The 16883-nt window shown below is 40.4% G+C and overlaps 2 long non-coding RNA genes across 2 annotated transcripts in view; one reads left to right on the top strand and one right to left on the bottom strand.

The window, feature by feature from the left end:
- The window catches only part of LOC123743356 (uncharacterized), an 18990-nt gene extending 12510 nt beyond the window's left edge, over positions 1–6480 (top strand). The window contains exons 2-3 of the long non-coding RNA XR_006770090.1: positions 3404–3485; positions 6444–6480. This is a non-coding gene — a long non-coding RNA (uncharacterized lncRNA). The remainder of the gene's footprint in view (positions 1–3403; positions 3486–6443) is intronic.
- Positions 5160–16883, bottom strand: LOC123743355 (uncharacterized). The gene is made up of 3 exons (XR_006770089.1): positions 16825–16883; positions 8266–8333; positions 5160–5206 (listed from the first exon to the last, which is right to left on the bottom strand). It is a non-coding gene; the product is annotated as an uncharacterized lncRNA (long non-coding RNA).

Below are 16883 nucleotides of genomic sequence, written 5' to 3'. Positions count from 1 at the left end.
TTAAAATAATTGTTATGCTTTTTTGTGAACGTTTATCGTGAGTAATTTAGTAAATTCACCGGCAGTGTTCGGTGGGAATGCATGTATAAACCCAAACATGCATGTATTGTATAACATAATGTCCTAGGGTTGTCATCTGATGAAGATCATCAAAGGTTAGTGCTACATTTAGCTGTGGTTTGGGTTTATGTGACATTATATGCTAGCTTGAAAAATGGGTGCCTGATTATTTCTGGCTGGGTACTCTGCTGACATAATCTAATGTTTTGCTTTCGTTGTAAAGCCTTTTTGAAATCGGACAGTGTGGTTAGATTAACGAGAGTCTTATCTTTAAAATGGTGTAAAATAGTCATATTTTGGAAAAATTTAAGGTTTTGCATTTCTAAGGTATTTGAATAACGCGCCACGGGATTACACTGGCTGTTGAGTAGGTGGGACGCAAGCGTCCCACCTAGCCCATAGAGGTTAAGGAAGTGATAGAAGCCTTTTCGCTTCTACAAGGAACCTTCTTTTCTAAGAGCGTAAAACAAACACATTTTTTCTTTTGATTATTTAATTATCTACATCATGTTATTTCAAGTTCTCCCTTTGGAGCACAACATCACGTTGTTAAAAAACAATCCTAAATTGGGCGTGGCTATAAATTAGGCAAATTGAAGGCATCTAGGGCGTAATATGTGTTCGATGAAAACGTTGTAGAAAACATTATTGGCAAGGGACTTGATGCCTACTATGCCAAAAGCTATTTAGAGTTGTTAAACAGGTGTGAAGTGTGTTGATATAACGGTAAATTGTCAAAATTCTGCTTGTGACAACAATCAGAATTGTTTAAAAAATATGCATGCCATTATATTAGGCGATAATTAAGAGTAGACAAAGTGGTCGTGTCATGTGAAAATTCTATCAAATGTCTTACATTGCAACGAGTACAGTCAGGAACCCCTGCAGTACCTCCACAGACCCCGGATTGAGAACCCCTGATTTAGCAGATGCTCTTATCCAAGGAGATTTACAGTAAGTGCATTTATCTTAAGATAGCTATTTATTTTGGAAATAAACGTAATAAATTATTCATAAAATTGTTATCTCACCTCTTAGCTTTGGTGTCATGTCCCCCAGAGAGAAGCATTTTAAAGGAAGGGCCCCCCTCCTCTCTCTCCCCAGAGAGACTCATTTTAGAGGCAGGGTCCTCCTCTTCTCTCTCCCCAGAGAGACTCATTTTAGAGCACTGACCCCTAAACAGAGATCCAGGATGTTGGTTGTGGTTAACACAGTAACAACTATTTATTGAAGGTCAATTGTTCTATTAATTATCTCTTAGAAATAAAACATTAACTAACAGACACATCCAAACAGTCAGGTGATTTAATGCATCACATGAATATGTAGTTGTGATTGCTATTTTTCACATTTTCTCCATGTAGTGGAGATGTTATGTTGATGTTACATAATGTTATATTATGTAAAGTAGGCTAGGTTATAATGTATAGTAGTGGGTTGTTAGTGATATGTAGATGTTATATTATATTAGTGATATGTAGGTGTTATATTATGTAAAGTAGACTAGGTTATAATGTATAGTAGTGGGTTGTTAGTGATATGTAGATGTTATATTATGTAAAGTAGACTAGGTTATAATGTATAGTAGTGGGTTGTTAGTGATATGTAGATGTTATATTATGTAAAGTAGACTAGGTTATAATGTATAGTAGTGGGTTGTTAGTGATATGTAGATGTTATATTATGTAAAGTAGACTAGGTTATAATGTATAATAGAGGTGTGTTAGTGATATGTAGATGTTATATTATGTAAAGTAGACTAGGTTATAATGTATAGTAGTGGGTTGTTAGTGATATGTAGATGTTATATTATGTAAAGTAGGCTAGGTTATAATGTATAGTAGTGGGTTGTTAGTGATATGTAGATGTTATATTATGTAAAGTAGACTAGGTTATAATGTATAGTAGTGGGTTGTTAGTGATATGTAGATGTTATATTATGTAAAGTAGACTAGGTTATAATGTATAGTAGTGGGTTGTTAGTGATATGTAGATGGTATATTATGTAAAGTAGACTAGGTTATAATGTATAGTAGTGGGTTGTTAGTGATATGTAGATGTTATATTATGTAAAGTAGACTAGGTTATAATGTATAGTAGTGGGTTGTTAGTGATATGTAGATGTTATATAACATAAAGTAGACTAGGTTATAATGTATAGTGATCTAAATGTTTAGAGGTCTAAACCTCGACTCTGGCTCCCGAGTGGCACAGTGGTCTAAGACACTGCATCTCAGTGCAAGAGATGTCACTGTAGTCCCTGGATTGAATCCAGGCAGCATTACATCTGACTGTGGTTGGGAGTCCCATAGGGCAGCTCACAATTGGAACAGCGTCGTCCAGGTTTGGTTGGGCTAGGCGGTCTTTGTGAATAAGAATTTGTTCTTAACTGACTTGCCCAGTCAAATATATCAGAGATGACCAGTCTAAACCGGTTCAGATCAGTTCAACATAATGTTATAGTCCTACCAGTAGCAGGACAGAGAATGTACTGTATATAACCTACATATCATAGATGACCAGTCTAAACCTTTTCAGATCAACATAATGTTATAGTCCTACCAGTAGCAGGACAGAGAATGTACTGTATATAACCTACATATCATAGATGACCAGTCTAAACCTGTTCAGATCAACATAATGTTATAGTCCTACCAGTAGCAGGACAGAGAATGTACTGTATATAACCTACATATCATAGATGACCAGTCTAAACCTGTTCAGATCAACATAATGTTATAGTCCTACCAGTAGCAGGACAGAGAATGTACTGTATATAACCTTCATATCATAGATGACCAGTCTAAACCTGTTCAGATCAACATAATGTTATAGTCCTACCAGTAGCAGGACAGAGAATGTACTGTATATAACCTACATATCATAGATGACCAGTCTAAACCTGTTCACATCAACATAATGTTATAGTCCTACCAGTAGCAGGACAGAGAATGTACTGTATATAACCTACATATCATAGATGACCAGCCTAAACCTGTTCAGATCAACATAATGTTATAGTCCTACCAGTAGCAGGACAGAGAATGTACTGTATATAACCTTCATATCATAGATGACCAGTCTAAACCTGTTCAGATCAACATAATGTTATAGTCCTACCAGTAGCAGGACAGAGAATGTACTGTATATAACCTACATATCATAGATGACCAGTCTAAACCTGTTCAGATCAACATAATGTTATAGTCCTACCAGTAGCAGGACAGAGAATGTACTGTATATAACCTACATATCATAGATGACCAGAAAGTTACTTTCGTTTGCTCTACTCATTTACATATCAGGTTCTTCCTGTTCTCTCTCCCTCCCTCTCTCTTAACAGCTCCTTCAAGTGTCTGGAACTTTTGGAGGGATGTGAAACCATTCTTCCACGAGAAATTCCATAATTTGCTGTTTTGTTGATGGTAAGTTTTCAATTGTGTTGAGACTCTGACCTGTCCAATGAGCCACACTGATTAAAGAATCCTACAGTACCAAAACACCCTCTCACTCTCTCTCTCACACACACACAGACACACACACACACACACACACACACACGCGCAGTGCAGTAATTATAATCCCAGTCTACTGTACACTCCCATCCTCTGCCTCTCTCCATCACTTTCTCTGTCACTTTCTCCATCACTTTCTCCATCACTTTCTCTGTGTTGTCTGTTGCTGTCTCTGTTGGTGAGGGCTAGGCCTACTACAATGCAATATCCAAAACATGACAACACAACTACATAACACCATTAAATACAGTTGATTACTACAATACAACATTCACAACATGACAACACAACTACATAACACCATTAAATACAGTTGAGGATTACTACAATACAACATTCACAACACAACTACATAACACCATTAAATACAGTTGGTTACTACAATACAACATTCACATGACAACACAACTACATACACCATTAAATACAGTTGAACTACAATACAATGCCACGTCATTGCTTTGGAGAAGTTAAAAATAATGTTTTATATTTCTATATGATCAATCCATTAATAATATATGTCTTGTGCTTTTGGCAATGATTTATGTATAATACTTATATGTAACAAGTGATACCATGTATGTCTCTAAAACATTTTGTCTTCATTTTGGCAGATTAACTCATGCTTATTTCAGAAAATTAACTCAGGTTTTCACCCAGCGGCTAAGGAGTTGGAGCTGTGGCAGGAGTTGGACCTGTGGTTGAAAGGTGGCTGGTTTATATCCCGGGCCGGGCGCTGGAAAAACGGGAGGAATTGATCTGACCCCTGGAGGGCTGCTGGGTTCACGTCCTCAAAACATTAACCTTTCGTTGATCAGAACTCTAGAGGTTCTTCTTCACTGAACCCAAAAATATATATCACTTTTAGTGGTTCCATATATTAAGGAAGTGATAGAAGCCTTTTTGGTTCAATAAGGAACCTTCTTTTCTAAGAGTGTATAATAAACACGTTTTTCTTTTGATTATTTAATTATCTACATCATGTTATTTCAAGTTCTCCCTTTGGAGCGCAACATCACGTTGTTAAAAAATAATCCTAAATTGGACATGGCTATAAATTAGGCAATTGAAGGCATTAAGGGCATAATATGTGTTTGATGAAAATGAACATTGTATGCAACGTTGTAGGCAACATTATTGGCAAGGGACTTGATGCCTACTATGCCAAAGATATTTAGAGTTGTTAAACGGGTGTGAAGAGTGTGTTGATATAACGGTAATATTGTCAGAATTCTGCTTGTGAAAAAGATCACAATTGGTTAAAAAAATATGCATTCCATTATATTAGTCAATAATTAAGAGTAGACAAAGTGGTCGTGTCATGTGGAAATTCTATCAAATGTCTTACATTGCAACGAGTACAGTCAGGGTGCCGTGGAACCCCTGCAGTACCTCCACAGACCCCGGATTGAGAACCCCTGATTTAGCAGATGCTCTTATCCAGAGAGAATTACAGTAACTGCATTCATCTTAAGATAGCTATTTATTTTGGAAATAAACATAATAAATTCTTCATAAAATTGTCATCTTACCTCTTAGCTTTGGTGTCATGTCCCTCAGAGAGACGCTTTTAGAGGCAGGGCCCCCCCTCCTCTCTCTCCTCAGAGAGATTCATTTTACAGCACTGACCCCTAAACAGAGATCCAGCATGTTGGTTGTGGTTAACACAAGGTGACAACTAAACAGAGATCCAACATGTTGGTTGTGGTTAACACAGTGACAACTAAACAGAGATCCAACATGTTGGTTGTGGTTAACACAGTGACAACTAAACAGAGATCCAGCATGTTGGTTGTGGTTAACACAGTGACAACTAAACAGAGATCCAATTGTGCATGTTGGTTGTGGTTAACACAGTGACAACTAAACAGAGATCCAACATGTTGGTTGTGGTTAACACAGTAACAACTAAACAGAGATCCAGCATGTTGGTTGTGGTTAACACAGTAACAACTAATTATTTAATGTCAATTGTTATCATTTATTCATTATCTCTTTGCGAAATAAAACATTTACTAACAGACATAGAAACAGTCAGGTGATTTAATGCATCACATGAACATGTAGTTGTGACATTTCATCTCCATGGTAACTGTCAATAATAATAATAAGTCACTGTTTGTTAAGGTAGTTATAGACAGTACAGCAACAATAATAATAATAATAATAATAAGTCACTGTTTGTTAAGGTAGTTATAGACAGTACAGCAACAACAATAATAAAAATAATAATAATAATAAGTTACTGTTTGTTAAGGTAGTTATAGACAGTACAGCAACAATAATAATAATAATAATTAAGTTAATAATAATAATAATAATAATAATAAGTTACTCTTTGTTAAGGTAGTTATAGACAGTACAGCAATAACAATAATAACAATAATAATAATAATAATAATAATAAGTCACTGTTAAGGTAGTTATAGACAGTACAGCAACAATAATATTACTATTAATAATAATAATAAGTCACTGTTTGTTAAGGTAGTTATAGACAGTACAGCAACAATAATATTACTATTAATAATAATAATAAGTCACTGTTTGTTAAGGTAGTTATAGACAGTACAACAACACAAGGCCAAATCTCAAAATTATTTTTTATTCATTAAAAGTAGGCTATTTATTGTCTTTCAATCTGTTATTTTCTAAATGTACCTGAGAATATAGACTGAAGGCCGAAAATGTATGACCAGTCTAAACCTGTTCAGATCAGTTCACATAACGTTATAGTCCTACCAGTAGCAGGACAGAAAATGTACTGTATATAACCTTGGCTCTGTCATATCCTCACATGGTCTCTCCTATCATTGCTATGCAGACGACACACAATTAATCTTCTCCTTTCCCCCTTCTGATAACCAGGCGGCGAATCGCATCTCTGCATGTCTGTCAGACATATCAGTGTGGATGACGGATCACCACCTCAAGCTGAACCTCGGCAAGACGGAGCTGCTCTTCCTCCCGGGGAAAGGACTGCCCGTTCCATGATCTCGCCATCACGGTTGACAACTCCCTTGTGTCCTCCTCCCAGAGTGCTAAGAACCTTGGCGTGATCCTGGACAACACCCTGTCGTTCTCCACCAACATCAAGGCGGTGACCCGATCCTGTAGGTTCATGCTCTACAACATTCGCAGAGTACGACCCTGCCTCACACAGGAAGCGGCGCAGGTCCTAATCCAGGCACTTGTCATCTCCCGTCTGGATTACTGCAACTCGCTGTTGGCTGGGCTCCCTGCCTGTGCCATTAAACCCCTACAACTCATCCAGAACGCCGCAGCCCGTCTGGTGTTCAACCTTCCCAAGTTCTCTCACGTCACCCCGCTCCTCCGCTCTCTCCACTGGCTTCCAGTTGAAGCTCGCATCCGCTACAAGACCATGGTGATTGCCTACGGAGCTGTGAAGGGAACGGCACCTCCATACCTTCAGGCTCTGATCAGGCCCTACACCCAAACAAGGGCACTGCGTTCATCCACCTCTGGCCTGCTGGCCCCCCTACCTCTGAGGAAGCAGTGAGAATGTACTGTATATAACCTACATATCATAGATGACCAGTCTAAACCTGTTCAGATCAACATAATGTTATAGTCCTACCAGTAGCAGGACAGAGAATGTACTGTATATAACCTACATATCATAGATGACCAGTCTAAACCTGTTCAGATCAACATAATGTTATAGTCCTACCAGTAGCAGGACAGAGAATGTACTGTATATAACCTACATATCATAGATGACCAGTCTAAACCTGTTCAGATCAATATAATGTTATAGTCCTACCAGTAGCAGGACAGAGAATGTACTGTATATAACCTACATATCATAGATGACCAGACTAAACCTGTTCAGATCAGTTCACATAATGTTATAGTCCTACCAGTAGCAGGACAGAGAATGTACTGTATATAACCTACCTATCATAGATGACCAGCCTAAACCTGTTCAGATCAACATAACGTTATAGTCCTACCAGTAGCAGGACAGAGAATGTACTGTATATAACCTTCATATCATAGATGACCAGTCTAAACCTGTTCAGATCAACATAATGTTATAGTCCTACCAGTAGCAGGACAGAGAATGTACTGTATATAACCTACATATCATAGATGACCAGTCTAAACCTGTTCAGATCAACATAATGTTATAGTCCTACCAGTAGCAGGACAGAGAATGTACTGTATATAACCTACATATCATAGATGACCAGTTTAAACCTGTTCAGATCAACATAATGTTATAGTCCTACCAGTAGCTGGACAGAGAATGTACTGTATATAACCTACAAATCATAGATGACCAGCCTAAATCTGTTCAGATCAGTTCACATAATGTTATAGTCCTACCATTAGCAAGTCAGAGAATGTACTGTATATAACCTACATATCATAGATGACCTGTCTAAACCTGTTCCGATCAGTTCACAGAGACCATCAGGTTTGTCAGCATGATAAGTGATCATATCTCAAACCTACTCTGACTATTTAATGTCTGACGTCGCCCTAACCTTATAATAGTTTGTAGGTAGCCTAGACCTACAGTACGGAGTCTGCCAGTCTTTCCTACATACCAACACATTTATTTAATGTTACCGAGAAATATGTGCCACAGTTTCAACAGCCGTTTTGTAACTGCGTAGGTTACAAACCTACTTTTAATTTCATATGAGGAAATCACATAACTTACAGTCACTGGTGCAGCTGCCTGTTTTCTTGCAGATGAAGTAGCTTTCATAGGCAACTCATTCAACCAGCCTAAACAACAGTAAATAAAATATGTTAAATGGTCAAAAGCCAATCCTGATATAGTCATATACATTAGAGAGAGGTATATATATCCTGATATAACCATATACATTAGAGAGAGGTATATATATCCTGATATAGTCATATACATTAGAGAGAGGTATATATATCCTGATAGAGCCATATACATTAGAGAGAGGTATATATATCCTGATATACTCATATACATTAGAGAGAGGTATATATATCCTGATATAGTCATATACATTAGAGAGAGGTATATATATCCTGATATAACCATATACATTAGAGAGAGGTATATATATCCTGATATAGTCATATACATTAGAGAGAGGTATATATATATCCTATATATAACCATATCCAATAGAGAGAGGTATAAATATCCTGATATAACCATATCCATTAGAGAGAGGTATATATATCCTGATATAGTCATATACATTAGAGAGAGGTATATATATCCTTATATAACCATATCCAATAGAGAGAGGTATATATATCCTGATATAGCCATATACATTAGAGGTATATATATCCTGATATAGCCATATACATTAGAGGTATATTGCTACAGGTGTTGGATCTTAATTTGAGCCAGTTTGCTACAGCAGGAAAATAATCCTGCAGAAACAGGACATTTGAATTATTATGTGGATTATAATTAATGAACAGTTTTGTGGAATTTATCATCTTCAGAAACCGTTTTTAAAGTTTAATTACACTCAAATACACTACAAGTTTATTTTTTTCTGCAACAGGGTGATCAAATTAAAATCCTACATTTGTACAGAGATTATGGCTTTACATTTACATCATTTAGCAGACACTCTTATCCAGAGCGACTTACAGTAGTGAATGCATACATTTCATACATTTTATTTTTTCTGTGCTGGCCCCCCGTGGGAATTGAACCCACAACCCTGGCGTTGCAAACACCATGCTCTACCAACTGAGCTACAGGGAAGGCTACTCTTCATCTGAAAAGGGCAGTTTGACTTATTAGCAATAACATTGAAACTGTCAGCTGCTGTAAACCTCTGTGATTGGATGTTATAGACCCCCATACATATCCCCATGTACAATTATGTGTACAGATGTAGGATCTTCATTTGATCACCCCCCACTGCAGAAGAACTTTCCAGCAATGCAGGACATCTAAAACTTGTTGTGTATTCCTTGTGGCTCCGTTGGTAGAGCATGGTGTTTGCAACGCCAGCATGGTGTGTGCAATGCCAGGGTTGTGGGTTCGATTCCGCCGGGGGCCAGTACATAATAAAAAAATAATAAAAAAATGCATGAAATGTATTCTCTGGATAAGAGTGTCTGCTAAATGACTCAAATGTAAAAGGTTTACAAAAGGCTTCTGAAGTTTGTAATTTCCACTTAGATCTTTTCCTTACGAAAAATGTAGTAACTCCTACAGAAATGTCAATTAAGTATAATTCACATAATAATTCACGTTTCCTGTTCCTGCAGGAATATTTTAATAAACTGGCTCAAATTAAGATCCTACATATGTACGTGCAAATGTACTTGGTGAATAAAGGTGATTGTGATTCTACAAAGGTTGAGTCTCTAGATTCCCTTGCTGCTCTGGAGAAATAATGAAATGGTTGTCATGGTGATTTAACCTGTTGGGGATAGGGGCAGTATTTGCACGGCCGGATAAGAAACGTACCCAATTTAATCTGGTTACTACTCCTGCCCAGTAACTAGAATATGCATATCATTGTTTGATTTGGATAGAAAACACCCTAAAGTTTCTAAAACTGTTTGAATGGTGGCTGTGAGTATAACAGAACTCATTTGGCAGGCCAAAACCTGAGAAGATTCCAAACAGAAAGTGCCCTCTCTGACCATTTCATGGCCTTCTTGATCATCTCTAACCAAAACAGGGGATCTCTGTTATAACGTGACATTTTCTAACGCTCCCATAGGCTCTCAGAAGGCGCCAGAACGATGAATGGTGGCTTTGCAGGCCATGGCTGAAAAACATTAGTGCATTTGGTAAGTGGTCGACCTGAGGACAATGAGACTGGAAGCGGTGCACGAGCCGACACCATGTTTACTTTCTCTCTCTTTGAACGAAAACAACGACTCCCGGTCGGAATATTATCGCTTTTTTTACGTGAAAAATAGCATAAAAATTTATTTTAAACAGCGGTTGACATGCTTGCAAGTACGGTAATGGAATATTTTGAATTTTTTTGTCACGAAACGCGTCGGGCGCGTCACCCTTCTTTACCCTTCGGATAGTGTCTTGAACGCACGAACAAAACGCCTCTATTTGGATATAACTATGGATTATTTGGATCCAAACCAACATTTGTTATTGAAGTAGAAGTCCTGGGAGTGCATTCTGACAATGCACCAATAGGCTTAACCCACATGGTGGGAATTGTTACCTGGCTCACACTGTCCCAAATGCAATTTAAAAAAAAGCAAGTCTCAGACACTATTTCTGACACCAATGTAGCGAACAGCGGGGCAGGGAAGCCAACCCAGGTCGCACATGTAAAAGGCCAACAACCTACGCATCGTGCCATTGGCACCAATTCACTTGGGTCACTTGTTTGGAATTGTGAAGTGGCTCATATAGCGAGGATCACTGCACTTTAGTGGAACTATGATACAATTACATTATCATATGAAATGTAGAGGATCACTACACTATAGTGGAACTATGATACAATTACATTATCATATGAAATGTAGAGGATCAGTACGCTATAGAGGAACTATGATACAAATACATTATCATATAAAATTTAGAGGATCACTACGCTATAGAGGAACTATGATACAATTACATTATCATATGAAATGTAGAGGATCACTACACTATAGTAGAACTATGATATGACAAGGTGTAGTACTGAAACTACCGAGGTTACCTAGCCAGCTACACGTTCAAAGTCAACAACGCAGCCACTGCTAGCTAGCCTACTCCACCAGCCAGCAGTACTGTATCATCTTAGTCAATAACATTTTTTGCAACGTAAGCTTAACTTCCTGAACATTCGAGACGTGTAGTCCACTTGTCACTCCAATCTCATTTGCATTAGCGTAGCCTCTTCTGTAGCTTGTCTACTATGTGCCTGCCTATCCCTGTTCTCTCTCCTCTGCACAGGCCATACAAACGCTCCACACCGCGTGGCACTCTAACCTGGTGGGCCCAGCGCGCACGACCCACGTGGAGTTCCAGGTCTCCGGCAGCCTCTGGAACTGCCGGTCTGCGGCCAACAAGGCTGAGTTCATCTCAGCCTATGCTACCCTCCAGTCCCTAGACTTCCTGGCGCTGACGGAAACATGGATCACCACAGATAACACTGCTACTCCTACTGCTCTCTCCTCGTCTGACTACGTGTTCTCGCATACCCCTAGAGCATCGAGCCAGCGGGGTGGTGGCACTGGAATCCTCATCTCTCCCAAGTGGACATTCTCTCTTTCTCCCCTGACCCATCTGTCTATCTCCTCATTTGAATTCCATGCTGTCACAGTTACCAGCCCTTTCAAGCTTAACATCCTTATCATTTATCGCCCTCCAGGTTCCCTTGGAGAGTTCATCAATGAGCTTGACGCCTTGATAAGTTCCTTTCCTGAGGATGGCTCACCTCTCACAGTTCTGGGTGACTTTAACCTCCCCACGTCTACCTTCGACTCATTCCTCTCTGCCTCCTTCTTTCCACTCCTCTCCTCTTTCGACCTCACCCTCTCACCTTCCCCCCCTACTCACAAGGCAGGCAATACGCTTGACCTCATCTTTACTAGATGCTGTTCTTCCACTAATCTCATTGCAACTCCCCTCCAAGTCTCCGACCACTACCTTGTATCCTTTTCCCTCTCGCTCTCATCCAACACTTCTCACTCTCCCCCTACTCGGATGGTATTGCGCCGTCCCAACCTTCGCTCTCTCTCTCCCGCTACTCTCTCCTCTTCCATCCTATCATCTCTTCCCTCTGCTCAAACCTTCTCCAACCTATCTCCTGATTCTGCCTCCTCAACCCTCCTCTCCTCCCTCTCTGCATCCTTTGATCTCCTCTGTCCCCCTATCCTCCAGGCCGGCTCGGTCCTCCCCTCCTGCTCCGTGGCTCGACGACTCACTGCGAGCTCACAGAACAGGGGCTCCGGGCAGCCGAGCGGAAATGGAGGAAAACTTCGCCTCCCTGCGGACCTGGCATCCTTTCACTCCCTCCTCTCTACATTTTCCTCTTCTGTCTCTGCTGCTAAAGCCACTTTCTACCACTCTAAACTCCAAGCATCTGCCTCTAACCCTAGGAAGCTCTTTGCTACCTTCTCCTCCCTCCTGAATCCTCCTCCCCCTCCCCCCCTCCTCCCTCTCTGCGGATGACTTCGTCAACCATTTTGAAAAGAAGGTTGACGACATCCGATCCTCGTTGCTAAGTCAAACGACACTGCTGGTCCTGCTCACACTGCCCTACCCTGTGCTTTGACCTCTTTCTCCCCTCTCTCTCCAGATGAAATCTCGCGTCTTGTGACGGCCGGCCGCCCAACAACCTGCCCACTTGACCCTATCCCCTCCTCTCTTCTCCAGACCATTTCCGGAGACCTTCTCCCCTACCTCACCTCGCTCATCAACGCATCCTTGACCGCTGGCTACGTCCCTTCCGTCTTCAAGAGAGCGAGAGTTGCACCCCTTCTGAAAAAACCTACACTCGACCCCTCCGATGTCAACAACTACAGGCCAGTATCCCTTCTTTCCCTTTCTCTCCAAAACTCTTGAACGCGCCGTGCTTGGCCAGCTCTCTTGCTATCTCTCTCAGAATGACCTTCTTGATCCTAATCAGTCAGGTTTCAAGACTGGGCATTCAACTGAGACTGCTCTTCTCTGTGTCACGGAGGCTCTCCGCACTGCTAAAGCTAACTCTCTCTCCTCTGCTCTCATCCTTCTAGACCTATCTGCTGCCTTTGATACCGTGAACCATCAGATCCTCCTCTCCACCCTCTCCGAGCTGGGCATCTCTGGCACCGCGCACGCTTGGATTGCGTCCTACCTGACAGGTCGCTCCTACCAGGTGGCGTGGCGAGAATCTGTCTCCGCACCACGTGCTCTCACCACTGGTGTCCCCAGGGCTCTGTTCTTGGCCCACTCCTATTCTCGCTATACACCAAGTCACTTGGCTCTGTCATATCCTCACATGGTCTCTCATATCATTGCTATGCAGATGACACACAATTAATCTTCTCCTTTCCCCCTTCTGACAACCAGGTGGCGAATCGCATCTCTGCATGTCTGGCAGACATATCAGTGTGGATGACGGATCACCACCTCAAGCTGAACCTCGGCAAGACGGAGCTGCTCTTCCTCCCGGGGAAGGACTGCCCGTTCCATGATCTCGCCATCACGGTTGACAACTCCCTTGTGTCCTCCTCCCAGAGTGCTAAGAGCCTTGGCGTGACCCTGGACAACACCCTGTCGTTCTCCACCAACATCAAGGCGGTGACCCGATCCTGTAGGTTCATGCTCTACAACATTCGCAGAGTACGACCCTGCCTCACACAGGAAGCGGCGCAGGTCCTAATCCAGGCACTTGTCATCTCCCGTCTGGATTACTGCAACTCGCTGTTGGCTGGGCTCCCTGCCTGTGCCATTAAACCCCTACAACTCATCCAGAACGCCGCAGCCCGTCTGGTGTTCAACCTTCCCAAGTTCTCTCACGTCACCCCGCTCCTCCGCTCTCTCCACTGGCTTCCAGTCGAAGCTCGCATCCGCTACAAGACCATGGTGCTTGCCTACGGAGCTGTTAGGGGAACGGCACCTCCGTACCTTCAGGCTCTGATCAGGCCCTACACCCAAACAAGGGCACTCCGTTCATCCACCTCTGGCCTGCTCGCCTCCCTACCTCTGAGGAAGCACAGTTCCCGCTCAGCCCAGTCAAAACTGTTCGCTGCTCTGGCACCCCAATGGTGGAACAAGCTCCCTCACGACGCCAGGACAGCGGAGTCAATCACCACCTTCCGGAGACACCTGAAACCCCACCTCTTCAAGGAATACCTGGGTTAGGATAAGGTAATCCTTCTAACCCCCCCCTAAAAAGATTTAGATGCACTATTGTAAAGTGGTTGTTCCACTGGATATTATAGGTGAATGCACCAATTTGTAAGTCGCTCTGGATAAGAGCGTCTGCTAAATGACTAAAATGTAAATGTAAATGATACAATTACATTATCATATGAAATGTAGAGGTTCACTACACTATAGTAGAACTATGATACAAATACATTATCATATGAAATGTAGAGGATCACTACGCTATAGAGGAACTATGATACAATTATATTGAAATGTTAAATGTAGAACTATAATATCTGAATATTGATATATTGAATTTGACTTGACCACGTCCAGTCAGCTCCATTTGTCTGATTAAACTGACACCAACCTGTCTCAGTAGTAGTAGACTGTTAGGAGTGTTTTACTGTCATTCACTATACTAACATTACACCAACCTGTCTCAGTAGTAGTAGACTGTTAGGAGTGTTTTACTGTCATTCACTATACTAACATTACACCAACCTGTCTCAGTAGTAGTAGACTGTTAGGAGTGTTTTACTGTCATTCACTATACTAACATTACACCAACCTGTCTCAGTAGTAGTAGACTGTTAGGAGTGTTTTACTGTCATTCACTATACTAACATCACACCAACCTGTCTCAGTAGTAGTAGACTGTTAGGAGTGTTTTACTGTCATTCACTATACTAACATTACACCAACCTGTCTTAGTAGTAGTAGACTGTTAGGAGTGTTTTACTGTCATTCACTATACTAACATTACACCAACCTGTCTCAGTAGTAGTAGACTGTTAGGAGTGTTTTACTGTCATTCACTATACTAACATTACACCAACCTGTCTCAGTAGTAGTAGACTGTTAGGAGTGTTTTACTGTCATTCACTATACTAACATTACACCAACCTGTCTCAGTAGTAGTAGACTGTTAGGAGTGTTTTACTGTCATTCACTATACTAACATTACACCAAACTGTCTCAGTAGTAGTAGACTGTTAGGAGTGTTTTACTGTCATTCACTATACTAACATTACACCAACCTGTCTCAGTAGTAGTAGACTGTTAGGAGTGTTTTACTGTCATTCACTATACTAACATTACACCAACCTGTCTCAGTAGTAGTAGACTGTTAGGAGTGTTTTACTGTCATTCACTATACTAACATTACACCAACCTGTCTCAGTTGTGGTAGACTGTTAGGAGTGTTTTACTGTCATTCACTATACTAACATTACACCATACATTTAATTTATCTACACACTTTACAATAATCCCTGACAGGATTGTCACCTTGTAGCCTGAATTCACAACCAGAACATGTCAAGTCATTGAGATATTTTCTGTTCTGCTGAGAGAGCAGCTTTCTGATGACTAGCACTCTGTATATTCTGATGGATGAGGCCTGAGATGGAATGTGAAGATAACTGAAGCTGGCTAGCTTTAGAAAACCAGAATATCTAGCTTGCATATTAGTGTACCACCAGGCTATGTTCAGGTTTCAGCATCAGGTATAAACAGCCGAGTTGTTGGCTACAAACTGGGTTGTATTCATTAGTTTACTCCACAGCCAACAGTTCTAAAATGATGCATAAACAGTTTACTCCAAACACTGTACAATGTGACCTAAACGGTTTCTGTTGCCAAATGTTTTGCTACGGTCGGCACTAATGAATACACACAACCTGTTTTGAGGAAGTGTAAGTTATTGTTTGGCTTTCCACAAAATGTTTTAAAAAATGTTTTGAGAAGACTTGTCTATAGACCTATGATCCAGTACACTCTTAGAATAAAGGGTTCCAAACAGGTCCTCCGTCTGTCCCCATAGGAGATTATTTGGGGTTCCAGGTAGAACCCTTCTGGCTTCAATGTAAAACCCTCTGTGGAAAGGGTTCTTCATGGAACCCAAAAGGGTTCTACCTAGTACCAAAATATGTTCTACAAAGGGTTCTCCTATGGGGACAGCCAAAGAACCCTTTTAGATTCTAGATAGTGTAGGAGCGATCACCCTGGGGCACACAGATGGGCACAGAAACGAATTCACCCCACACATCTAATTTACATCAAAAACATTTTAAGGAGAGTAGGACTATTATAACACTGTCCACCAAAAATAGAATCAACTATATGAATACACATAACAATATCATCAACTATATGAATACACATAACAATATCATCAACTATATGAATACACATAACAATATCATCAACTATATGAATACACATAACAATATCATCAACTATATGAATACACATAACAATATCATCAACTATATTAATACTACAATATCATCAAATATATGAATACACATAACAAAATCATCAACTATATGAATACACAACAATATCATCAACTATATTAATACACATAACAATATCATCAACTATATGAATACACATAACAATATCATCAACTATATGAATACACAATAATCATCTTACCTTTTATCTCTCTCTCAATAGAAACAGTCTGGAATGATCATTCGGTCTTCGAAAGTTAC

Source organism: Salmo salar, chromosome ssa06 (genome assembly GCF_905237065.1).
Source record: "Salmo salar chromosome ssa06, Ssal_v3.1, whole genome shotgun sequence".
Classification (NCBI taxonomy): Eukaryota; Metazoa; Chordata; class Actinopteri; order Salmoniformes; family Salmonidae; genus Salmo; species Salmo salar.
The sequence above is the reverse complement of the archived record's forward strand: the minus strand, read 5'-3'. Positions and strand labels throughout refer to the sequence as shown.